General features: G+C 37.8%; 1 long non-coding RNA gene across 2 annotated transcripts; it reads left to right on the forward strand.

Annotated features, from left to right (window-relative positions):
* Positions 1-14: 14 nt before the first annotated feature.
* On the forward strand, positions 15-21,792 carry LOC105355937 (uncharacterized). 2 transcript variants are annotated; one of them, XR_013648038.1, is made up of 4 exons: positions 15-140; positions 9,378-9,458; positions 10,142-10,277; positions 20,136-21,792. It is a non-coding gene; the product is annotated as an uncharacterized LOC105355937 (long non-coding RNA). The 2 variants fall into 2 exon arrangements; XR_013648039.1 differs by lacking the exon at positions 20,136-21,792 and adding an exon at positions 10,531-10,612.
* The last annotated feature ends 4,846 nt before the right edge of the window (positions 21,793-26,638 follow it).

Here is a 26,638-nt window from a genome sequence, read left to right on the forward strand (position 1 = left end):
AAGTTGTATTCACTCAGAGTTTGGGAGGAGGAAGGAGCAGAGTCTTCTCCACATTCCGCTTTAGATCAGCTTTCCGTCATACTGAAGTGCAACTCTGAGGAGGAGGAGTCATAACCTGAGTTTAAAGGTCGGTGATTAAGGTAAGTTTATCAGCTAAGGTGGCAATTGAGACTGAGAGCTGGTTTGGCAGCAACAGGCTGGAAGCAGGGGCGCATAGATCTGGGGGCGGGGCTTGGAAACTTCTGACCAATCACTGGGCGGGTGTGGTTAGCAGGAACACCTCAGTGAGTGCCAAAATCCTAGAAAAGTGCGCCCACTGGTGTGAGCCGACTGCGTGAAAGTGCTCCAAGTTTTAGGAAAAATAATACCACCCTTCCTGAAAAAGACGAAATAAAAACGTATTGCTTTGCTTACATTAAAATGTTTACATTAAAACATCCAAGAAAGATGCATTAAATAAAAGAAATCTGACTATTTTAGTCTGCTGTAACCTCGTGAATTTTTGTGTAATTTTAAATTGCATTGTAAATAAAAAAAGTTAAATATTTTTATTTTTCGGATTTATTCCATATTATTTTTGCATTCTTATTCATTTGTGTCATCCCTTTAAAAAAAATTTCAATATTGCCACCTCTATCTTGATCTTCATTTGCACTTCAGTTGTTTTTAGTCCACAATCTTGCGATATAATCTCTCACCATTCTTATCTTTTTACTTTTTTTTTAAATCAAATTTTAGACATTTTCCTCCAAATTTCATCAATTCATTAATCAGTTTGTTTGTTTGCTCAAAGTCCCTCAAAAACCCTTAAAAACACAATTATACATTTTTTTTAATTATCACCTGAAATAGTAAAAGTTTAAAACTATGCCATATAAAAGAATATAGATCATCATTTTGTTTATGGTAAATGGCATTTGCTTAGATAGCACTTTACATCACATTTCATACACAGATAGAGGTACCACTGCCTAACACTGGTGCCAATTTCAATCACTAGGAGCAATGTGGGGTACAATGCCTTGCCCAAAGACACTTTGAAATATGGAAGGGCAGAGGGGGGAACTGAGTCTGTGATCTTCCAATCAGGGGTCAACCACTTTAGTTTTTCTCAGTGTCCACATTTTTATATTTTGTCACAGTACCTGTCCATGTTTGATGCTCTCAGTGAGCACACAGATGACCAGGCATCTTTGTTTTAGTGTGCCCTGAATAGGATGGCCCTGTCTGGATTTTGACACACTTGATTCGGGGCAGATGACTAATGTAAATGCTGCTTACCCCTGTCATATCACAAAGGGTACTCTTGTGCTGGTAAGCTCTTGACAATGGAAATGTTCTTTTTTTCTACCCTTGCTGCTCCTCTGCTCATTTTGCTCCAAGTAAAACCTCACTGGACCGTACACAAACACATACCTAAGTAAACTAGGATCCCACACTCTTTTGTCTTCAGCAGCTAAAGTTAATCAGATCCTCCTGGATGTAGCTAAGCTTTAGTGCTTGTCTGTTTTGATAAGTATTAATTTTTTGCTTGTCAGTCGCCCCAGGGGATGGTGTTGCAGCAGTAATCACCACTCCTCCATGGGCAAAAGCCACTGGTGGTCCCCTCTAATTATAATTCTATAAAATGGTAGTGTGTCTTTAAGATTGCTCACCCTGCTATTCCCCCAGTGCTATCCCTCATCCAGACAAAGTTGCATTGATATCTGTGTGTTATTAGCTGCTGCGGCTGCACATTTGGCCTTTTCCTTCTCTGCAGGACCTCGTTCTTGTCTTGCTTTCTCTGTCTTGTGCATATGAGTCATGGCAAGTGTGGCACTAGGACTCATTAGCTCACTTCCTGGAGGTCGTGATCATTAATTTCCAATGATGCCTCAATGCTGCTGTGTGGCTAATTTGTCCCTGGCGAGCTGGTGCTCCTTCAGTAAACGTGGAGCAGACCACAGAGAAGTGTCTCACTGCAGGGGTCTTCTCTCTTTCTGTCTTTTTTATGGATCTATAGATTCCTCCCAAAAATTATTTACTGGCCAATGGTTAAAAGTCCTTTGTGTGTGTGTGTGTGCGTGTGTGTGCGTGCGTGTGTGTGTGTAGGTGTGTGTGTGTGTGTGTGTGTGTTCCTCCAAAAGCAAACAAACACTTTCCAATTCAAAGTATTGGATGGTTTTATGAATTTTGCAGCTAAACTCCTGCTTTAAAATATCCACATTTTCTTGTTGGAATAGATTAGATTGGTGGAAAAAGTGTTTTTATTTGCCCCACATGGTTTTTATATGAGTTCTAGAGTGACAATTTACTAAATTAAGAGGCACGAAGCTGATGATTTTTACACTTAATGGTATTTTTTATCGTATTAGACCCAAAAAAACTGTCTTGGAAGAAAATCCACATCCTCATTCTTCTCCTTTAAACCTTCATTTCCCTTTTTTCTCTCTGATATTTGTTTTGTCCCTGTCTAGCTATTTATCATTATCAGCGTTCTTTCCAAAATGTTTTTCCTCAGTCTCTATCCATCATCTGTCCTAATTTTCACTCGCATTGATTTCACTGGTCAAAAATTGTATTACCCCCAATGCTCTTCTTGGTACATTATATTCCACATGACATTCTCCTATATCTCAAAGTTTTTCCCCATCATGCATGTTGCAGTTCAGTTCTAATCTGTAATAAAAAAAAAACAGCACTTGTTTTAGTCATTGCTCTTTGTTTTTTTTCTCTGGAAGCTTTATTTGGAAAAATTCAAATGATAAAAATTGAATTTGTGCAGACGCACTGAAGTCATATCCCTAACTTTACATTAGGAAATGTTCTGGATGACAAAAACTGCCTACTCAGTTTCAGTTCTATCACATAAGAGAACCCCCTAATAAAAAAAATTATAGATTTAAAAATACCTTTTCTTAAAAAAAAAAAAAGCCCTGCAGCGCTAAAATTGTCCAAATATGTACTTAGGTGGCTGCATTTAAGAAAGCCAATGTGTTTTTAACAGGCTCCACATGAAAGAAAGCCAGTTGCCTCCTAACAGACATTTAAGGTTATAAGGCACATGGTTAGTTTTAACCTAATACGACCACATGCAACCTTGGAGGCGATCGCGTGACTTCCAGACTGAAGCTTGCTGGAGACGGAAGGTTCAGTGGGCTTGCTATACAAGCAATGGAATCCAAATACAATTTAGTGTAAAGTTATCTACATTGACAAAAAAAGAAAACTCATAACTTTTGGCAAAAATGTAAATTCATAACTGTTCAGAGGGATTTTTTTATCTGTCGTTAATTAACCCATCTGTGCACGGAAGGGTTTTTGATTGACAGGTAATCTGCAAATGCGAAACTTTGCCATGGTCCGAAATTTTGATTGTCAAACTTGTTTGTCCTTAATCTACTGTTGTTAAAGCTGGCCACAGTGATGCCAATCACAGAGGTAGGAAAACAGGTTTCAAATTGACCCAATATACAAAACTGCTCACATGACCAAAAACATTGCTTCATAACTTTTTTTAAGCAGCGTTTTGTGATCTAATTGGCAAATCACTTTTATCACATCATACATGTACCAATATTTTTCCATTAGTTGTGCCTTTTATATTTGGTCATTCTTTATCACCATCACATCCTCACCTTATCCCTTTTATGCAGTCACATCAGTAGGCTCCTAATCCTGTTATCTTCATATTCTCAGAGTGACACTAAGCTGCTGAACAAAGGTGTAATCAACTATATCATAAGACACACATGCTGGCTTGCTTTTCCATAAGTGCTCACAGCATGAACATGCCTCTCCTTTCCTTACAAAACATCTTTGACTCTGTTTTTCCGAACTTTAGTCCTATTATCTTGTTATATTTGCTCTCCTATGTTACGTTCACACCGCCTATACGCATATATGCACATTTCGGCCCATGGCGTTTAACACTCATGTTTACGGGCTCTAGGTACAAAATGTGCCCAATTATAGGTTAACTTTGACCAATCAGGGACTTGGATTAGGTACATTTGGGCGGTGTCCCGTTTCATTCACAGAAGTGCCAACCGTTTGAGAAGTGATCATAAAGGAGAAATTAATAATGTGTCCGGCCAGAATTATATGACACCAAGTCTTTCATATATCAGAATATAGCTGTTAAAGAAAAAAGCTGGAGTAAGAATTGCAAGATTTGCCCCGCTTAGCCATTTTGCACCAAGCCTCTTCCAACTGCGAGTTCAATAAGCCGCATTCAGGACGCTCTTGAACGTGCATCACATGCCTTGTGTGTAGCATTACTGTTTTGAAAAATCACATGCACACACATTTCATGCGCATCCTTCAAAGTCTTTTTTTACTTAATAAGTTACTTGGGTTTGCAGATTTAAGTCTTATCGATTAATCAGACAATCCAGGTGAATTGAGAAAAATAAGATGCTTTCTTTGTTGTGGTTAAATGGATGGGGAATAGTTCCTTGACTAGCTTTTGAGACCTGAACCACCTGTTGAAATAAAAATAAAGAACAACTAGTTTGCCTTCTCTTTTTCTGCTTTAAATACTTGCTAAGTGTAGACTTTCATAATGTCTTTATCAGAGAGTTAATTTTTGCTTTCTTTGGCTTTCTGACCATGAACAAGTGGAATCACTCCTACGCAAACACTCAAACAAATAAGGCCCACTTTTTCACAAGTTTTGCTTTTTTCTTTATGTTTTCCATGTTGCTCTCCCCGCAGCTGCTTTTCTCCCTGCCTGTCTTCCGCACGCCCACGCCACTTATTCACAACAGTGCCAATTTTTACGGGGTCGCCACTTTGCTTGTGTGTGTGTTTTTCATTTTTTTTTGTCCTTTTTTTTCTCATTCTCACCTTTTTCTCAAAGTACATTGTGGGCAGCCTTTTTCTTGTGTGTACCTCTGCTCTTTTCTCCCCCCTTTGTCTCTGCGTCTCAGTTCCATAATTACAGCTCTGGACTCAAGCAGTGACGGTAAATGCTTTTCTATTCCCCTCTCTCCATCACTCTCACTCAATCTCCATCATTCTTTTTCTCAGCAAGCAAATTACATCTTGGTTACTATAGAGACATGTTTATTGAATTCTTTTTTTTTCCCCACATTTCCCCCCCATTTTTTGCCTCTTTTTTTCTCTCAAACTACTTCTCTTTTACGTTTATTCTTTTCGTGCACTCATGGGTTGATGGTTGTCTCTTTTTGTTTTTTTTTTTTTTTTTTGTTCTTTACACAACATCTTCAGCCTCTGTGGTGACTAATAGTTGCTATTTGTAAAGAAAAGATGAGAACTGAGTATGCTGGATGGATTTTCGATGCAGTAGTTGTGCTTTTTGTTGCTGCCCGTACATGCAAACAGATAAAGAGGCAACATCTCGTATTGTACTGATTGGAGATGTGCTATCCATTACTATTGACTCTCTAAGTAGCCCCTACTGAATACAGCACTCTGAGATATGAGCAGACCAATTGGGCCTCCACTGTCTGCTTATCTTTATGTTTCAAAGCTGCAGAATCTGCTCTAGAATCTTCCTAAAAGCACAAATCCAGAAACATTCATGCAACAGCTGGTCACATCAAAACCATCCATCAGTTGCGGGAATGAAATGTGGATAGAAGGAAAATGTTTGAATCTTATAGCTGTCCTGAAAAATACTATTGGGTTGACAATAAATGTTAAATCATCTTTTCATAACTGATTATGGCATCGCTCTGTAAATTCAAATATAGTTAAAAAGTTTAAAAAATTCGGAAGAAAAGTGAAACAACCAGTTTTTGTTGCACTAGATGTGTTTTTTTTACTGCTTTTCCATTTTGATGATTAGTTTATAGGTAATATAAAATTACATTTCACTTTATCAGAAAAAGTCGATATTGCAGTAGTTACTTGATTTGTTTATCTTTCACTCAAACATGTTAAACTAGCACTATAAGTTTGTTGTCTCCCACATTTTTCCATTTTCCATTTTTATACTACCAGGACAATTCTTTATATTTTGAGAAGTTTATTTTATAATTAAAGGTCTGCTTTTTGATGTACGATTCAAAGATTACGTATTTGAGTTTTTCTTAAACTGTCGAGGTCATGTTTAGTCTGAATTGATACTTCAGTTACTTTGATTTTACATTATAAATTGTAGTTCTAGTTTAAGTTCACATTTTAAAATTTAATGAATTCTTTTTTTTATGCACCTGAATCTTTCGCAAAGAATTTTTGGATTGTAGGTCGATCGAATTTAATGCAATCTAATTTTATGCAAATGTTTTGCTGTCTGGAAGTCATCAATGTCAGGAAATGCAACTATCTTAGTTTTAACAAAACACTGAATAATTTGTTCAAGGAAGCTGCTCTTGTAAATGTTTCCTTCTGCTTTTTAGTGCAGTTTTCTAAAAATGGTGATACCAGACAACAGTTCAAAATATGAAATATATTTTCTGGCACATTCAGTTATACGTTTATGAAATTCTTTATGTAATCTATAATCAAATTACAATTTCCTGGATGTCCACTGATATTGACTGGCATTGCTCCATTGGGCAGTACTTTTTTTCGTAAGATGTTGAAAATGGTATTAAACTGATTGTGAGTTTAATCAAAAGGTTTTTATTGTGAAATTAATTTTCAAAAATACTCATTCTTATGTCCTGTTGATGCACAATGGGTGGTGATGCTGCATGATCCTTTTTCAGATTTGAGCCAACACTATAAATGGTATTAAAAAATTCTCCTTTTAACGAATACTTTTATCGAACAAATCTATAAAATTTCAACCAAACGACAAGACTATTCCGTTAACACTTGTGATTAAGTTTGATTCTTGCTGTTTATAAATGTTCTCTACATCAGTGTTTTTCAACCGGTGTGCTGCGGCACACTAGTGTGCCGTGGGAGATGGTCAGGTGTGCCGTGGGAAATGGCCCTATTAACTGATCTAAAAACATTTCCCATCTCCAGGCCCTGATAAAACACTGAGTAGTTAGGAATATGAAAGATCATAAGAGTTTTTTCTTTGTGTTTATTTGATTCAATTAAAGACATTTTGATAAGAATGACGGTATCGCGATTCAGCCGTAGCTTCAGCTGTTTTCGGAAAAGTCCTGCCCCTTTAACTGTCTCCACCAATCATTCTTGGAGGCTTAATCACAGGTCATCAATCTGACCAATCAGAAGTGGTTAAAGTCTTCACTACCTTGTCCTGATTTAGCTCTTAAAGTCGCTCAGTTCTAGCAAAAATACCAGGTAACGCTCGTCTTTAGCAGTGTATCTTTCCACAGAATCCGGTGTCAGACCGTGGAACAAGTGAACAAAACAAGTAAGCTCAGAGATGCGAGTCACTACATCTCCCATAATGCATTGGGTTAAAGTGACAATGTCTCAGCCCACAATGAGTCTTCCTTTGACGTCTTGAAACCACAACGAGCACACATCAAACAGTTTTTAAATCTTCTAACTTAACTTTTTTTACATCTTTTAGAAAAAAACAGCTGCAACTTCCAGCTTTTTCTGCCACAATTATCACAAAAATGCATGTGAGATTGCAGAGGGGCTGAAGTCCAATACAGACTGAGTTTTCCCTTTTTTAAATTTTTGGATGCTGGTGTGCCGTAGGATTTTTGTCAAGGTTAAAGTGTGCCGTGGCTTAAAAAAGGTTGAAAAACACTGCTCTACCCAATTTTATTGAGACATTTGAGTATGTTTTCCTTCTCGTCTGATGTGTTTTCTACCACCTTGTACTTATTAAATAGTTTAGATCCACATAAAGCAACACCATCACCACCAGGTTTGGATTATTTTTCTTTTTATACATAATTCTTCATTTATCTTTTTATCCCAAAGTCTTTGTTCTTGTGGTAGTTGATCCACGTCTCAGATGTTAAGATTCTATTAGAAATATGTTAAAACTGGTCCTAATAGCCCTATAAGTTGACATATAAACTTCTGCTCTTGAATTTCTGAAGACGTTACTTTAAGACCAAAAATTGCAGGAGACCAGGTTTGTGAAGCGAAGTGAAAAATGTAATGATTAGACTTGACAAAAACATTTCAACTCAAAGGTAAGTTCACAAAATAAAAAGGGTGATAATTGCAGATGACCTGAATAGCAGACACTTAAACACGCAGAAGATGATAAACTGAAATGAAGACGGCTGTGGGTAATTAGCAGATGAAAAGAGGTGAGACAGTGACAGGAGGAAAAACAAGCCTGAAAACAGAACATTATAAGAACCAAGAAAACATCAGTGAAAAACAAACCGAAACAAAGGACACAGTCCTCACATCGAAGTGGATAATTGAGATGCTATTGTCCTTTCTGAAAGCTCTTTTCTACTGCTCTTCTGTGTCATAGTGGCAGTCTGATGTTGAAAGGGTTCGTATCTGGATCGATGTCATCTTCATTATCTTCTGGTTTGTGCTGAACTCCAATTGTTCACTTTCAACAATCCTCCTGAATGTTTGCTTATCTTCACAATATGTGCGGTTAGCCTCGTTAGTCTAGTGTGATGTTGTATAGTTGTTTTTAGTGTTGTGCAATGAAGTTCAAAGTTGGAGACTCATTGTGTCAGATTGGAATCCGACTACTTTTTTTAGAATCTGAAAAGAGTTTGTGGGCCTTTCAGTTTTCTGGTTCAGATGATGATGGAAAAGGCTGCAGGCTCGGCAGATGTTCAGCAGATGATGACTGATGCTCTGAACATGGTGGGTTAGACCCAGGTGTCATTATGAAGGAAGAAGCTAGCTGTTTGTCGACGGTTCTGTCCAACACCCTTCATAGGTAGTTCAGTGGAAGGCTGGGTAAAGAACTTGGGTAGATATTCGCTCGGAGTGGACTCCTGGGTTTTAGGAGCCAGACATTTCCAGGACACAGTGGTTTAACCAGAAAGACAACACCAAATGAGCCTTACCTGAGCAAAGGGCATAAAGACGATGACTTTCTTCTTAAAGTAGTTTTTACCTTTCTTTTGAAAATCAATGTAATGAAAACGATCCTAATTTTATGAAATGATCTTTTTTATATGATAATTTAAGAAATCACAACACAAAAAACCTTACTGAAATGTGTCAGTTTGTAATCTTTATGAATGATATACAAATACCCCTTTTCAGCGGAATTATTTAAACTTTTTGATGATTTTATTTTGAGACCACCAGTACGTCTATAAATTGGAAGGAGTTAAACAAGTTAAAATCCTGCATACAAACCAGTATTCATGAAGCACGGAAGCACAGATGGTGAGATTGTGTTCAAATTACACAATTTTTAGACAATTCAAACATGTATAAGTTAGAATCATGATTACAACGTTGACCAGCTTTTACAAAAAATAAAACGGATAACTTCATTTTTTAAATCTTTACTGCTGTATGGATTTTTTAAAAAAAACATGTCTGCCTTATATGATAAATTACAGGTGTGGTTGTGCCATGCTGGATGTCACGAAAGATGTGTCCTGTCTAGTCCCTGGATTGGAGACTCTGTCTAGAACTAGCAGGTACTTTAAGTCCGTGCAACCACATGGTGGCCCCATTCAGTATTGCCATGTGCCGGTCCCTAGTCCATATAAATATACAGGGTTGGGCAAGGAAGGGCAACTCCTGAAGGTAAAAATTGGAAAGAAAACAAACCTGTATTGAACTACTAGTGTCATTAAGGAAATATTTCCAATATTGTAAGTTGTGAAACTGGACAACCTAAAAGACAGCCAATTTTAGCAAAAAAAAAAAGGTTTTCCTAGAAATCTCCATGAGCATTTTCTAAAAGTACCATGAAAAATGACTGAATTGATTAATGTATTATTTCTTTTCTAAATAATTAGGATTCTTCTCTATAATTACAGCTGATCATTTTGCAAATGGTGTGGTGTAAACATATCTGACAGTCCTAATACCAATGCTCAATTTTTTAGCTTCTGAGTTCATCAAAACTATCACAACTTTGGAATTTGATCCAACTTTGGAAGACCAATGTTTTTGAGTAAACAATCTGTGTCTTTGTGTTTTCGCATCAACACAAGCAACAAAATGTTGTCATATCAGAAGTATGACTGTTTCATTCATGTGTTTTTAAAAGTTTAAACATGACTGAGTTTCCCCCTTTTTTTGTTCTTCATCCTAAAATACCACTTTACCCTCTCCTCCCCTACTCTCCCCGTATCTCTTCATCCTCTCACTGCAGTGTGCCAGCAGTCATCCTCTGTCCCCGACACCTTTACAACTTATCTGGTCCTTTTTGCCCCCTCAGCTGTACTGTGTCTCACTCTTCCCATCCCAGATGGATGGAGTGAACCCTCAGTGGAGAAATTAACTTTGAGGTAAGTGAGGATGTTGACGTTTGTGTGTGGAGGAACACGTTCTGCCAAAATGAAGTGGAGCTTTTTCCTGCCTGAACAGCTGACTCTTGTTATCTTTACCGTTAGAATGATGATATCTGCAAACAATAATAATAAATGTATTTATATGGCGCCTTTCTGGACACTCAAGGTCGCCTCACAGGACAAAAGTATGTAAAAACATAAAAAATACAACAATAAAACTCCAAAACACACACTTTCTCTCATTTGGCAGGTAAACCCTTTCATGAAGATGGCAGAGCAGAAACCGCTGTGGAAAACACCTGATTCACAATAAATAAAAAAGCTGAAATATAAGAATTGTGGATGTTTGTTGTTGCCATGATGACTGACCTCAAGTGCAGGTGTCATTTATATATACTTTTATAAATAACATCCATGTTGTATATTTAACAGAAGCACTGACTGAAACACTTAGCAGGAATATGTGATCTGAGTTCAGATTAGAAGTCTTAAGCTGAACTCACATTCAACACGATTTGTGTGTCAGAGGCATCCAGTTTCAATATTAGGTCAGTGTACAGACGTGATCAGCAGTGCAATTTGAGCCTCCAGAATCTGGCGGCAAAATGTTTTGAGCGATGCATCACGATTTGTTTTTTGGTTTTGTTGAGTGATCAAAAATCTGAACTTTGGTAAAGAAGATGGGTTTTATCAACCAATCATGTCTGGTACGTGAGGTGATCAGCATGTGGTCTCCATAACCATCATTGAGGAGAAGCTAATCGTTTTACTTCTGAATTTTGCTATTTTTTTCCTTTTTTCATTAAGACAATAAAAAGATTTTCTTCTTTTTTTCTTCTCCTCCTGGTACTGATGGGGGACAGCAAGTCGTCAAGCTGGGTCACAGAGTGATAGAAGTACCGCTGAAAGCAGCCGGTCGTGACTCAGACGCACCTCCTGCAGAAGATGGTGAACCTCTCATGAACCCAGACATTGAGACATGTTTACTGATGCTTTTGTAGAGCTCTTCAAAATAAAAAACCTGATCTCTCAACATTAACCTGTCTTCCATGCATTGTAAATTCAGTCAATGTTTCCATGCAGCGATGAGGCTAAAAACTTTTGGCGAGAGCTCCAGAAATGTGTCTGTAGCGTCTAGTTTATGAACACAATTTTGGACAAGCGTTGAGCAGCAAATTTGACGTGGGCTGAAAGAGAATAGAAAATTGATGCGTTAATTGCGTTCGATGTGAATGCAGCATTACAAAATGGCTGGCAGATTTAAAAAAATGAACCTCAAGGGATGGAAACTTCACGAAGAAAAACATGTAAGATTAAAAAAAAACAGGCAGAGAGAAGTTGAGACTTAATTACAATTATGGTGTCACTGGTAAATGGAGCAGTTGTGGCTGTCACCTACAAGCTGAGAAGTGGATTTCAGGAAAGAAAATCATTTCAGATCTCAGTTGAAAAGAGCTTCTAAAAGCGGTTAAAACATGACTGCACAAGCTGGAGAACCCAAGCTGGAGGGGCTCATTCCATAGTGTGGAATTTATTTTATTAGCTTTTTTCTAAACAAATATTTTTCCAACCTCTAACAACTTCTTTCATTGGAAGAACACATTACATTTTCCATTGTGTAAGTGTGTGTATTTTTCAGGCTGTGATCTGATGGGGATTTGGCAGACGTGCTTAAGTGGTAGCAACAAAAAGCAAGTTAATTGTTCCCAAAGGAAGTTTTAAAACAAGCCAGACCACTTAAAATTAGACTCTGAAGATTCAAGAAGAAAAAAAGTGGATTTAATTCATTTCATTTTTGTATTTGATCATTCAGTGTTTCCTCATGTCAGTGATTTTTCTTGTTAGCTTTTAATGCAGAATCAGACACTTGCTTGTGTGTCTGAGTCAAAAAGCTGTCAGAAATGACTAGTTTTGGCTATTGTAAGAAAATTTTAAATTTTAACAGCAAGCACTTGCAAATTTTTAATTAAAGTGAAACAAGTTTTTGAGTTAATATTCATTTTTTTTAAATAAGGCATTATGTAAAAGGAGGAGGAGCTAACCCATTATTTGTCTGATCAGGTAAATTTACCTCCAGTAGGAAGCTAAACTAACCAGAACACAAACTGTGTGCGATTAGGATTTTGTAACTCCTATTATGCTGAAGCGCTTTGTGATTTGAATTATTAATTGCTAGTTATTGCCTTATTGCTCCTGGGTGTAGATTCTCAGACTGTTTCTATCCACAGTGCTGCTCTTCCCCTCATCACAACATGAGTGAAAGTGATACTTTCTAATGATTGCCCTCTCCTTTTCTCTTCACTCCCTTGCTGTCTTTCAGTAAATGAGGGAAAATGATATGGTTCTCTAATGACCGACGTGAATAATCATCAGCTAAATAAAGGTTTAGCTCTCGTGCTGGAAATCTCCCACTGTGACTCTGACTTTCTTCAGCTCTCCACTGAGACTTTTTTTTTTGTTTTTTTAATCTCACGTCTGTGGACTGTGTGGCTGTGCTTATACTAACTTCTTCACCAGTAATTGATTTGATTTGCTGTCCTCATAAGGTGTCTTGTCCCATTCTCAGTCACCAGTTGAGTGCGTGTATGCGGGTGTGTTTTCTCTCAGCATATCAGACAAGAGCTCAAATTGACATCCATTTCAGCTGCAGGTTTAGCTTTTATATGCTCAGCAGGAGAGATTGATGAGCGGAAGCGGAAGACATGAAAGAGCGGCAGAGTGCCAGAGAGATAAAAGGTTAAAAAAAAAAACCTTGCTGTTTGTCCACACCTTTATTTTGTGCTTGCTTAAGTTCTTCTTCCAGCACACCCTTCGTTTGGGTGAGGAGGAGCTGAGTTATTAAAACGCCAACCTTTCCAAGAAGAGGCAATAAATCAAACTAAATATCCAGGGGGGAGAAGGGAGAAAGACAGAGAACATGGAAATGAAAAATTGGGAACGTGTGAGTTGAGAAGTGGGATTTGATGAGCAGAAGGCTTGGGAGAATGGGAAAGGAGATGCATAGAGCGAGCGGGCTGTTTCAAACTGATGTGCAGGATGGAAACAGTTGGGAAGATAATGAGCCTCATCCAGATGCACCAATGTCTGCTCTTGCGTCATCCGCTTTGATTACAGACAGACAGGTCGGCCAATCAGGGTTAATGCAGGGCAGGTTGTTCCGTCAGTCAGTGAGTTTTTTTCAGGGCTGCAATGAATCTTAGAGTTCAAGACTAACTCCACCTCTTTTTTTCTGTTAAAGACATGCATCTAGAACTGCACTGAAACATGTTCTGCACAGAAACTTAGTGATCTTTCACCTCAACTTTACACCAATTCAACTCAGTCTGTTCATTAATAGAGATTTGTTTTATTGTTTTTTTTATGTAATATTGCTTTGAATAAAAAGTGAATTCTTGAAGAACTTTGAGATTCAAACTTAAGTTCGGAAATGTTTTATTAATAAAATATGAATTATATTTTACATGATTTAAAGCTCTGACTAATTGCTTTTTAATTTAATCAATTCACTTGAAAATTCGTCTTTTTTTTTAGATTTCGGTCTAATTCACAATAATAGCATTATATATGGCTACTTCTCTCATAATAACCTCACTAAAACATTTACGGATACCATCTGGTCTTCAGTGGACATGAAAATGATTTAACTCAGTTGCCCAGGTGACCTGGCAAATTAGAGACATCAGCAAACACACACAATTAGACAAACAATACAATATAAATAAGGTTACTGATAATATGTTTTTAGTCTTCATCCATGAAGAGTCTAGAAAGCAGTGGCACACCTTTCAGTGTAGGCCTTAAATCAGTTGAAAGGACAGTGTGAGATCATCTCAGCCAGCCTTGAAAAGAACACCAACAAACTTCAGTGTTTTAACTTAATAGCTTTAGAAATTCTGCTTTTGTTTAAAGTTTAATCCAGAAACTGTGTGCACATGACAGCAGCCTGCAGATAAAGACTGTGCTACTTTAAGAAACTATAAGAAGCTGGAGAGAGTCAGAGAGCAAACTGCTCTGCTGGGATAGTAATGCAGTAGAATGGTGTCCTCATAAAGGGATGGTGCTTGGTCAGTGAGAGTTATATCTAAAAAAAATTCTAATGTGGTTCAAAAGGGAAAAGCTTTAAAGAAATTTAAGAAGGGCCTGATTAGAATTTCTCCTGACAATTCACAGATTTTAAGAGAACTCATGTGACAATTTAATAACAAGCTATAGTGCAGCTCAGAAGCATATTTTGAATAAAACCTAATCTTCTTTCTCATTTTAGTAAGATTGTGTTGGTGAAAAAGGAAAATAAAATGATTCAGAAATTCAAAGACATGATCTGGACAAGAATAACTTCATAATAAGTTCATTTCAGTTGGAAACCGGTTCAGCAAATGTTTCTGTGGTGCCAAAGTCCAGCTTTGACAAGTTTAGGTTTGGATTTCAAATAAATCTGAAGATTCAGTCCTTCATGACATGACAAGAAATATACATTTTAACCAATTCTGGTAATATTCATTAAAATAAATGGAAAGTAAACCAATGTAGTACAAACATTTGATTATCACAATTTGCTTGTGTGCTAAACAATAAAAAAAATCTGCTCATTTCTTCTTTCCTGCATTTGTACTCCCCTGTCATTGTTGTTTAAATGTATAGATAAAGAGTTTATTTTTTACTGTTAGACAATAAAACCACAACCTGCAAAGAGACATAATGCAATAATAATTATCCTTATTATCTTAATTCATATTGTAAATTTACAGTAAATTATTTGAAATTTTGTAGATATTAACTATAACGCATATACAAATGAATATAAGTGTATATTGTTGAAACCAGTTTCATAATTGTGGCTTAAATATTTTAGAGCTGTAATGGCTGAGGTTTCAACATTTTCATACTTATTTCAATTATTTTTTTACTTTTCCGGTGAGCCACTTAATATTTACTTTCTTTCCCTCTTCTTTCCTTTCCTTCTCTTCTTCTTTCACAGAGCCACGAGCAGTGGATTAAATCAGATGTTGCCAAGTTGAAATGTAATTTAGAATCTCATTTTCCTTTTTTATTTCCATCCGAGTCATTATAGTTTAATTGAAAACATGCTTTGATTCAACAGCGAATGTGCCAATAAAGTAAATTGGAATCGGAATTTTACGAGGCTCACAGAGGAAGAGACAGAGGAGGCTGTTTGTGGATGACATTGAATCGGCTGCGAGGTTAAACGCCGGACGGGTTTGGGCCCTCTCACAAGGCTGCAGTTGTTGACGTTTCCAAGTAGACACAGTGATTGTTTTAATCTACAACTATAGCATCAAACAAAAAAAAAACCAAAATAAAACAACCTATATTGACTTAAAGGCACTGAATTTGAAATATGCCCTTATGAATAATATGGGTTAGCTGGGAACAAGGCAGGTCTGCCTATAAATACTCATAGACATAAACTGGCTTATTAAAATGATGCATGTGTGTCACAATAAAAATAAAAGGGCTTTGAAAAATGTACCTCTTGGAAGGAGCCGTATTTTACATCATATTAGGTGGTAGCTTGTTCATTTTGACAAAGAATTTTTGAAAAAAATCATAAAAGTATTTGATGAATATGATATAATATAATATAATCATATCATATAACATATATCTAATATCATCTGTACGTGTATTTCTCTAATAAACTGACTTTAAACGGATTTTTGGTTTAAATGAACAACACAACCACACACCTAGAAAAACAACAGCTTTAAGTGGATGCAGTGTCGAAAAACTGTTCATGTTTTTAATTTTAATTTCTAAATTTTTTTTTTGCCTGTGGTTAACATTATGTATTATACACAAAGCTATTAAAAATCTCTTGGTCAGAGAATTTTGTTGGCTTCAGTTGGCTGGTTTGGACTTGAGGCACTAGTGAAGCTGATTCCCAGCAATGGACCTGGAAGACAGTGACATCATGATGTTGCTGCTGTGTGGAGAACAACAGTTAGGGCGAGAAAACGAGATGATGAATAATAGAAAAGCAAAGAGGGATCTTTTGGAGACATTAAGTCGAGATCAGGGGCACTGAAGTGCCTGTACTATCACACTTCAAGATTTTTATTTTCTTATTTGAAACACAAAATCCACTCTTACAATTAAGATTGTCTTCAGTTTTTGCAATGTCTGTTTCACAGATGCAGGTACATTTTTAACAGTTTTTCAATAAATTAAATCAGTGATTAGTGCTGTTCTCAGTGTAGCACATATTTCTTTTCCTGCAGGATTAATTTAGTCTGAGATGGCCCAGGAGACAGCAGATGTCTGTGTGGCTATGTGTATTCTGTATATTTATCAAGACAGTGATCCTGCCTATCAATTATTAATTTTGTGTGCTCTCATTCAGAGAGTTTATTTCTCTCCCCTTTCTCACCTGCAGAACAGGAGGTGCAGCCATGAATCACACCATCCTGGTTTCAGGATAAATTTCCATGCTGCATTCCTGCTGGCTATCTCAGCTTGAGCCACTTCATTGACAGAGAAAAAGAAAGAAGTGTTCGTACACGGAGACAATGCAAAGTGCTTTACAGAGCAAAACTGCATCAAAAACATACCCCTGCATCTTTATTTAAAACACCTGCAATTGAATTCTTGCATTTTATTTACAAAATAAATAAATCAATATGATGTATCCAAACCTTAAAGTTAAGACCCACTTCAATGAAAATTGTGTGTTTGTGGTGTTTTTAACATGTTCTTGTGGCATTTTTGTCGTGATTGGGGACATAGATAAAGAAATTACCCCCCTGATGGGCTTCTCCCATCAGGGGTCGCCACAGCGAACAAGTCGCATGGTAAATTTGGCAATGTTTTACGCCGGATGCCCTTCCTGACGCAACCTTCTCAAGCCGGGCTTGGAACCGGCAGAGGTAGAGAAGGGAACAGGGAGCAGCCCGGAGTCGAACCCGGGTTTCACGGACGGAAGGCGCCGCAAACCAGCACGAGCTAAACTGGCTCCCGAGAGAGAGAAATAAATCAATATGATGTATCCAAACCTTAAAGTTAAGACCCACTTCAATGAAAATTGTGTGTTTGTGGTGTTTTTAACATGTTCTTGTGGCATTTTTGTCGTGATTGGGGACATAGATAAAGAAATTACCGTAAGATTAAAAGTGCATTTCTGGGGAATGTCTTTATTCAAGTCGTTGTAAATTAAAAGCAGACAAAAAAGGCTGCTTAAAAAATCTATAATCAGCAGGCTAAAAGCTTCCTGGTTCGCGGCATTCTGATGCATCCACTTGTAGAGAATAGATCCATACGTCTTCGTTTTCCTCGTCTGAGCTGGCATTTGGCTCAAAACTGTACGGCTGCATAGCTCCAACATTGTTTGCCATTTTTGTTGCACCACTGTTAGGTTAGTGAGGGGCTACAAGCTAGCAGGAGACTGTGAATAGAGAGCTCTCAGCAACAAAAAGGGGAGGGAGGCGGGGTTTCATTGAACCAACAGCCCCGCCCACAACTCAAAGCTGAATTTATTTTTTCTTTTCTTTTTAACTTGTCCTGTCCAACAGCTGGGCAAACAGATGGATGCTGAAGGCCTCTTGTGTTGGACATATTTTACTTTAACAACAGGGGTTATAAATCTTCTGACAAACCAGAGGTATGTCTGAATAAACCCCTTTTGTAATCGAGGCCAAAATTTGTTCATTTTAATCTTATTTGAAAATCTTTTGTGTTGAACCGGACGGAAAGGGAAAGGAAGGAAGAAGAGAGAGGGATGTTAGAGAGGGGGGGATAGGAGGGTAGTTATAGGGTGGGGGTGGGGGGGTAAAACCATGAAGCAGCATAAAGCAACAAGTTTCTGGATGTTTATACTCATTCCAGTGAGGTTCAGATGTACTACAAGTCTATAAGGGTGGGGGCTGTCCACACACACCCAAATGTCAATACCCCCTACCAGGGATTGGGTAGGGGACAGATGGTCCGAGGTCCCACCTTCCTTCGTTCCTTGTGAAATGCATATGTGTGTGTTTGTGTGTTTGTGTGGGAGTGTATATTTTGAGGGGTAAAGGGTGTGTGCACTAAGGGGCTGCAGTTAAAAATCTCCTGATTACTCACAGTGATGTCCAATCACCCTCCCCACCAAGGGGCCCTAAATGTCTACAGCTGAATTTCTAATAAACTACTGCTACTCTGTAGAAACTATGTCCTAGAAAACTACAAGTTTTTTAATTTTTCCTAAAAACGGCATAATGCTAATTAAAAGACCACATTTAAACTAGATCAAAAGATGATGGGACTGGGACTTTAATTAATGTAATTTGAATGTTCAGATATGTTATTTCAGATCTTTTCAATTTATCAAATATAAGAATTTCTTTATTTGTAATTTCTTTTAAAATAAGTTCAGTGGTCGTTTATAGCAGTAATGTTTGGCTGATGTGTTTGCTTACAACTATCCATATATTGAGAATACACAGGTGTTGAGATTGAGTTACATGCTTTGAGAAACATGATTATTCCCCTCCCGGTAATCAGCCCCATATCGTTTATACAAACACGTCGCACAGCTTACCGGTTTTAAACACTCAAAATATACATTTGTCTTTTTTCAAAAGCGTAAATGATGCATTATAATCCTTAAAATACTCTGGGGGTCACCTCGAGTTGATGGACAGGTGTGCAGAGACTTGTTAGCGGCCTGCATCTGCGAATGCACTGCGACCTCTGCCCGAGTCTGGCGCTTCCTCAGCTGTGTCAGCTCTTGCCGCCTGCGACCCTGCAGCAAAGAGTTCACATTGGGTTCAGGTAGCGTGAAAGCAAACAAACATTCTCCTAGGGAGCCTGCAAATGAGACAGTTGAATAACATATTACAATATTAATGCTTGACAGCCGTGCTGACTGCTGGCTCACCACTGCACTTGAATCACAGCTGTATTATAAAAAGTTTCTCACTTATGTTATTCTATTCCACTAAATTCTAATTTCTTGTTAGGTCATAGTGTAAGTTATTTACCAGCTAATTTCTTTTCATTTATTGGGCTGTTATTTTCTTGTGTAAAAATATTTTAGAATTCCAATATTTTGGAGGATGTGAGGTTTTAGGAATCACTGCAGGTAATGAATATTCATCAAGAGCTTTTACAATTCTGGAAGGAGACTGTGAAATGACAAGAATTCTCTTCAGAGTGTAGTGAGTTTACTATGAATTGTTTTAAATAATTCTCTATTTAATGAATATTTGTCAGCTTGAAGTCATACTCACACATCCTCACCAGACCAACTTTTAAAGACCCACTCAGAGTTTCCTGTTTTGGCGTTTTTAACATGATCTTGTGGCATTTATCTGATGATGGTGGACACATTTAAAGTAGTAAAATTAGGCTTAAATTTGCATTGTTGAGTATTTATTTACCCAAATCAAGCAGACAAGCCACCTGATCCATTCTGCAACAGGTAGAGGAAAGGGGGCTGGGGGTGGGAGGTTGCTCTGTGCCAAAAGTCTTGCCCCTAAAATTAAGAGGCACATTTCTAATTGACTTTGAAAATGACACTATTCTTTAATTTTTATTTTGGCTAAAAATTACATAGTCTTAATTAAAAGACCACTTTGTGTGAGTGTGACTTTAATATTTCTAATATATAACATTATGATAACATGACAAAATTGGCATAATTGTACTTCAAAATTACTTTGTGGAAATGGAAAACACAATATTGAAGCATTTCCCATTATCTTTCCTTCTTTTTCTGGGTTGTGGGTTAAGAGCCAAAGCAGAGATATTCAGATCCCCTCTCTCTGTCTCCTTCCTCCGGGTCTGAACATGGATGTGTCCAAGAGAAAAGGTGTTATTCAGGCTTTTCTCATGAATGACTGGATTCCTCACCTTATCTTTCAGGCTTGGCCCAGCACCCTTGGAAGGAAGCTAATTTCCTCCGCTCATATCCACAGTCTTGTCCTTTTGGTCCTGATCTGCAGCTTGCGGCAAAGGTGAAGATGGAAACATATCCCCACGAAAATAAACAGCTTCACCTTTTGGCTCCGCTTTTGTTTCCCTCAACAGAAATGTGCAGTGCGCGCATCACTGGATCTTCACCTGATGCAAGAACTAATTTTCTATCCAGAGCAGGGAGTCCGCTCTTTGACTTGAGGTGCTAATTCTCATCCCAGGTGCATCACGCTTGGCTGCAAACAACCTCGGTACAAGCTGGAGTTCACTGCTCAGCGAATCCAACACGACAAGCTCATCTGCAAAAAAGCTAAGATCCCGCAGCTGCAGAAACGACCACATTCTCTTACTTGGCTGTGCTTGGAAATGCTTTCCGTGATAGGCATTAACTGAACCGGTGAGAAAAGGCAGCCCTGCTGGGAATCTATCACCTACTCGGACACTGTTGATAATGTGAAACACCCATAACACGACTGGAGACTCTAGGGAATTCACAGGTGGATTTTCACAGTCCAGAAAAACATATTAACCAGCCGAGCAAAATTTCTTTCACGATTAAAGACCAATTCCATTTTTTGTGTGTTTTTAACATATTGTTGTGACATTTTTCTGATTATGGAGGACATGTATTAAGGAAATTGAGCGTAAAATTTCATTTCTGAGTATGTCTTTATTGAAATTGTTGTGAATCAGGAGCATCTAGTGGGAGAACATGTAAACATGGATAATGGAAAATGGAGGCGGGCTTACTCAAAGCCGACAGTTCCAACCACAACTGAGAGGCAAATTTCTGATGAACTTCTGCCGCTCTGTAGAAACTATGTCCTATAAAGCAACAAAGGTGTTTTAATTTTGGCTAAAAACGGCATAATCATAATTATAAGACCACTGGGAATACTTTTAACAGATCAAAAGATGATCGGAGTGGTACTTTAAAACTATTTACATGGAAATATGGATGATTTTTTATTTAAAATATTTGAAAACATCAGAAAAACGTTTAACAGATGTGGTTTGTTTATGGTGCCCTTGCTTTCCAAGTTTCATCAAATTTTCTTCCTTAGAACCAATATCATGCAGTCTCTCTATGGATTTGTTTTTTTAAATCAAATATTTACACTGCTAAAATGGCACCCCTTACTATGTATAAGTCACAGAAGACTTAATTTGTTACTTGATGTTTCAGTTTGTATGATTTTTTTTAAACTCTGCTCACATAAATGAGCACGAACCATCCTGACCTTTTTTTCACATTCATCCTTGGTTTAATCCGTCACTGTGGTCTTATGAGGGCTGACGGATGCAGTGACAGACTCTGCTGCTCTGTTAGCACAAGGAAGAGGGAAGGGAAAAAGTAAAGACACTGCAATTGTTCTTAATCCATGGTTTAAAAGAAAAGAAAAAGACAAGAACAGGTAGAAGTACTTTACACAGCTGCAGAAGAAAGGCTCTGCCTGGCTTTGTGAATTGCTCAAAGTGAAGTCAAAACAGTGGAGCTAATGATGGTAATTGTATAATGGGAGTGGAAGAGGGGAAGTGCAGTTATTTAGTGAAAAAAAAGGAAAGAATGACCTAAAGACGAGGAATTAAAAACAAATCATTTGCACGTGTTCCTTTTATTTACTGTTGCAGATGTTTAATCGCGGCTTTTTTCTGAACTTCTCACAGGAGGACGGAGTACAATTCAAACAGGGATGGGAGCAAAAGGGAGAGCTAAAAAAGCCAACGCAGAGAGGAGGATGGAGTACAGTGGGGGCAGTGAAGAAGAAGACTGCAAGAGAAATGTGGTTGCAAAGCAAAAGCAGCGAAGAACAGACATGGGAAGGGGGAAAAAAGATGGAGGGTTGAGATGATGGATGTGTTGCTCTCATTTTGTGCCCCCTAACGAAGACTCTAATGAGTGTTTGTGTAATTCCACTCTGTCTCCTCTGCCTGCTCATCTTAATTAACTACATTCATCTTGCCCTCTCGTCATCCATCCCCTTCTTTCATCCTCCCTCCTTCTGCCCTCCTAAAATAACATACTTACTGTCTGAACCCCACCTGGACCAGACCTGCTTTTACTTACTTGCTGCCTCTCTTTGCCCTCCACTCTGCCACCCGCTATTCCTCCCCCCCTTCTCTGCATCTTTTCCTTTAGCTGTCGTCGGATGTCTTATCTTTGTTTCCCCCACTCCATCTTGTTCTCTTTTCTTATCGCATGTGCTTGGCAGGTGTAAAAGCCCGCCCACCTCTGCGAGTCTCTGGAGTTACTTATTGTGACAAACCGATTAGTCACTCTGCGCATTAATTTCATCAAAAGGCTAATGAAGCAGTGGCAGCACTTCTGGTAATAGATAGAGATGTAGGAGACGATTACTCCAAGCTATACATTAAAGCCAATCAACAATCCTACATGAATTCTGTAATAAATGTAAAATGAACTGACAATGAGACGACGCAAACAAGACAGAGAAAGACGAGAAATGCTCCAGGGTTATGATTTTACTCAACCTGCCTTTGAATTTAGGGGACTTTTGGAGAAATTTGACTGGCAGTCTGAGGAGAAGCAGAGACTGAAGGGCCTTTCGCGAAGTGCATTTACAGATGGAGACGACAGCACTGTTGATGACTAGTCTGTATTATGCTATTGTGGCGAGCGGCAGATGGGTGAGTACCTGTCATCGTTTAGTTCCACAGTTTGAAATGGCTTTCCTGCTTTCAGGCTTTCAGCAGTCAGTCAGTGTGACAAAGGACTGCTGGGAGTCAGGGCTGCAGTTTCACAAGAAACTCATCTGGGCACCCCGGCAGCCTCGTGCACGTGCACAACATTGATGCTGATATTCTGCACACATGAGCACTCATGCACACAAACCCAATCAGATAGTGTGCAGTCCCGGGCACACAGAGGCACCAGTTGGGTGTCATTTAAAAAGGGCGCTTCTTCATGTCATGTGTTATGTCAAGTTTGTTCTTTTCTGTGATTTAACACTTTGAATTGAAGATTGCAACAAGCGACAGCTTGCTGACAGCAGCAGGAGTTGATTTACAACATCTCCGTTAATGCACAGCATTTAAAAAGCATCGTCATAACCCAGAATGCAGTTCACCGTTCTGATTCTCCTTATGCTGGGCTGGATAGCTCACACCACAAGCACGTCACACTGACAGCGATTACAAGCCAATCGGTCAAGCCCCCTGCTGAGGGTCAGAGGTGAAATCTATCAAGGTTTTCGGCCGGCAGCACTTTCTCACAGCCAACAAAAAAGCAGAGATAAACTAAGTGAACACACTAAGGAGGGCAGAGTGGCAACCAAGATAGCAGTGGACACAGAAATAGAGGAAAGCGATGGATTACAAAAAACGTAACCTACAGGCATTGGAGACAGATGGAGCGATAGTGGTAAAGATACAGTCAGCAGCAGAGAAGCAGGTGCAGAAGATACCGACAAACCGCAAAGGTCCAAACGAGCATAAATCTTTCAACTCCCTTCACACACGCATGATGTCCCCTTCACAAACTCTAGCGGGCCTTTGCAATGGAAGCTGCCCTCCAGCATTGATCTAGGATTAACTTAGCCTTTGCTAAACCTAACCTTTAAACAATAAAAGCAAAATGCAAATCTGACCTTAGATGACAGTGGATGCTAAAGCTCCTTCCTGTCTTCTAATCTCGATGTCCACCCGACTCTGCATCACCTGTGCTGCTGCTGTGCCAAAAGAAATGTAGATGTTACAAAGAATAGTTGGCAGCTGGCTTTTTCATCCTGCACCTGTTTCTTTTTTAATGCGTGTCACTATAGGGGATTTTTCCTTTAGCTTATCTCGTGTAAGTAGCTGCCCATCTGTGTGTGTGTATGTGTGTACCTGCTCTTTTCAGTGTTTCTGCTTTGTCTGCAGAAGTGCACTCATGGGATAATGCAGTACTTCAACTTGTGATGTATGAAGCATCAGGAACATTTGTCTAAATGGTCTTATATATGCCCTTGCATATATGCACATTGAAATATTTCCATGATCCACATGTGCGTGCTCTGCATTACTTTTGAAGTTTTTTCTTAAAAATCGAACTTTTTTGAAACTTTCTAACCTCCACATATGAGGACATCACACTGTGGGTTTTTGTAGTTTATTCTGGTTATTTGGGATCCTGTGACTACAAAAAAAAAAGAATGCATATCAAACAAGAGCTTGAGGTCTCAAGAGGCTAAATCCATTCTAAAACATGGATAATTTAACCGTGCAGGAAAGTTTAACAAACTTTTGATCTTGAACACAGAGAAGTATTTAAAAAAACAGTTAAAGAAAGAAACTATGAACTTTGTACAGATCTTTAGTGATGTTGGGTTTATGATGTGATAATAAAAGTGAAAAAATACTTCAAATTGACCTAAAGGCACTTTAAACAGGAGATTGTGTGAGTTAAAGGAGCTGTTCACTGGTTGCAAACACCACATTATGCAAATGTGTGGGCGTGACCTGATGAACTTAGAATAGTGCTGGAGGTTACCATAGATCACAATGAGTCATGTGAGTTGTTAGAGGAAATAGAACTTTACAGAAAGACTCATTAAAGAAAACCACCAGCTTTCCCACTCTGCTCTAATGTACGAGTGTTTCAGCAGTAAACAACAACATGCAGTTCAAATCTGTAGAAGAGTTTTTCTCTTTAGGAGTTGAAGAACCAAGATTCCCTACAGGCTGTGGAGTTGTCCTGTGGTGATTATGAGGGTAGAGATCTGCCAAAACTGAATTGACCCTACTAGGGCCCAGGGGTCATACACAGGCCGTTAAACTATTAAATCTGGTTTGCCCAGATTAAATTGTTAAATAGCTAAAGTTTGCCCACCCCTGTACCAAACCATCCTCCCATACATCTATCAAAAGCATATAGAACTGCAAAATAGCCCAAAGATTGTTAAAGTGATCTGTTTTTTAAGGCCAGCTTGCATTTTATCCTTCCATATTCATATTTTTACTGAAATACAGACCATTGCTCGATTCAAACAATGGTTAACTGTTTTTTAAATTTAAAACTGTATAAATTCACAATTAAAACCTAAAAAAGAAATGTGAGAAACATAATTAAACATGCATTTTAGTGAAAGTTACCTTTTTATACTCAATTAATTCAAAAATGATTGTGCCAAAATATTAACAAAGAGGCGTAAATTTAGTTTATTTTGCATAAAGTCAAACATTATCATTAGAAAGCCAAGAAAATAAATTCCAACTGGTTTAATTTGCCTGTAAATTATTTGTGCAGTACTTTATGTGCTTTGTCAAATTTCTATTCTGTTAAAATGGAATGTTTTGAGTTAGGTTTTCCCCTCCCCACTTTAATACATTTAACAATGGAAAGCTTTTTTAGTAGGAATTTGCACCACATGATAATGATGCTGTGTTAATGGATGGTAAACTTAAGACAGCTTATTTAAATAATAAACAGATGGAATAATAAAACATGTGTAACACTGGCAGTTTCTTTGATGGTGAAGTCACTTTAAAAAGCTGCCTAGCAACAGTTAAAGCTGTGAGTCATTTGATTTATCCAAAATGTGAGCTCACTTCTCCTGCGTGGCAGAACTTCAAGCTGATGGGTTAAGCTGGTGTCCAGTCATGTTTAAAGACACATTATGCGGGTAGTATGGGGCTTAAGAAACTCATTCACTTAAAATAAAATAAAAAAGTTCAATTTTAAATCATAGAAATTAATTTAAGTTTCCACTCTAGATATTAAATTCTAAAATGCAACTAAATGATTCCATTGTAGAGTAATAAATAGAGAAATCCTACTTATGTTCTTGCAAGTTTGATACAAAAATCAATTGATCCCAGTAAAAGGCAACAACATGCATTTAGAACGATTATCAGGTATAACTGACAGGTAAAACATTCAAATTAACGTTGTTTGTTGCTGATTTGGATTGTTTGGTTCTTAAAAAACAGGAATTCATATGTTCATACAAAAGTAGAAAAAATATAAAAGCCTTTCAAGGAGTAACTCATTTAAACTGTAGATTTATTTCACTATGCTTTTAAAACAAATTCGTAATTTTGTGAATTATAGATTGAAATACTGACCACATGGTCAATTTGCATGAACTTTGCATTACATTATTTTCTTCTCATTATTTTAAACAATAATTGCTCTAAGACGCCAGGATAAAAATTGAGTAAAATTGTAAATGTGTGAGTGATGTTAGACTGTTTCATTTTTTAAACATTAAATGTTGAATCAGTTTGTAATATGTACATGGGAGCTGCATTGAAAGTGTAAGTCATTCTTCAGATGAATCTTTCTTTTATTCCCTGGAAGACTAAACTTTAAAAGAATTGCCTCATTTACTATCCTATTTAATTAATGGATGAAGTGCCACAAAAAGTAATGCTGCAGTGTTTTAATTATAATTTTTTTTCCCCATAAACAATAGTATTGACGCCAGTTTATTTTAGTAGCGTTTCATGACTGT

This window comes from Oryzias latipes, chromosome 16 (assembly GCF_053564925.1).
Source record: "Oryzias latipes strain Hd-rR chromosome 16, Olatipes_Hd-rR_3.1".
Lineage (NCBI taxonomy): Eukaryota > Metazoa > Chordata > Actinopteri > Beloniformes > Adrianichthyidae > Oryzias > Oryzias latipes.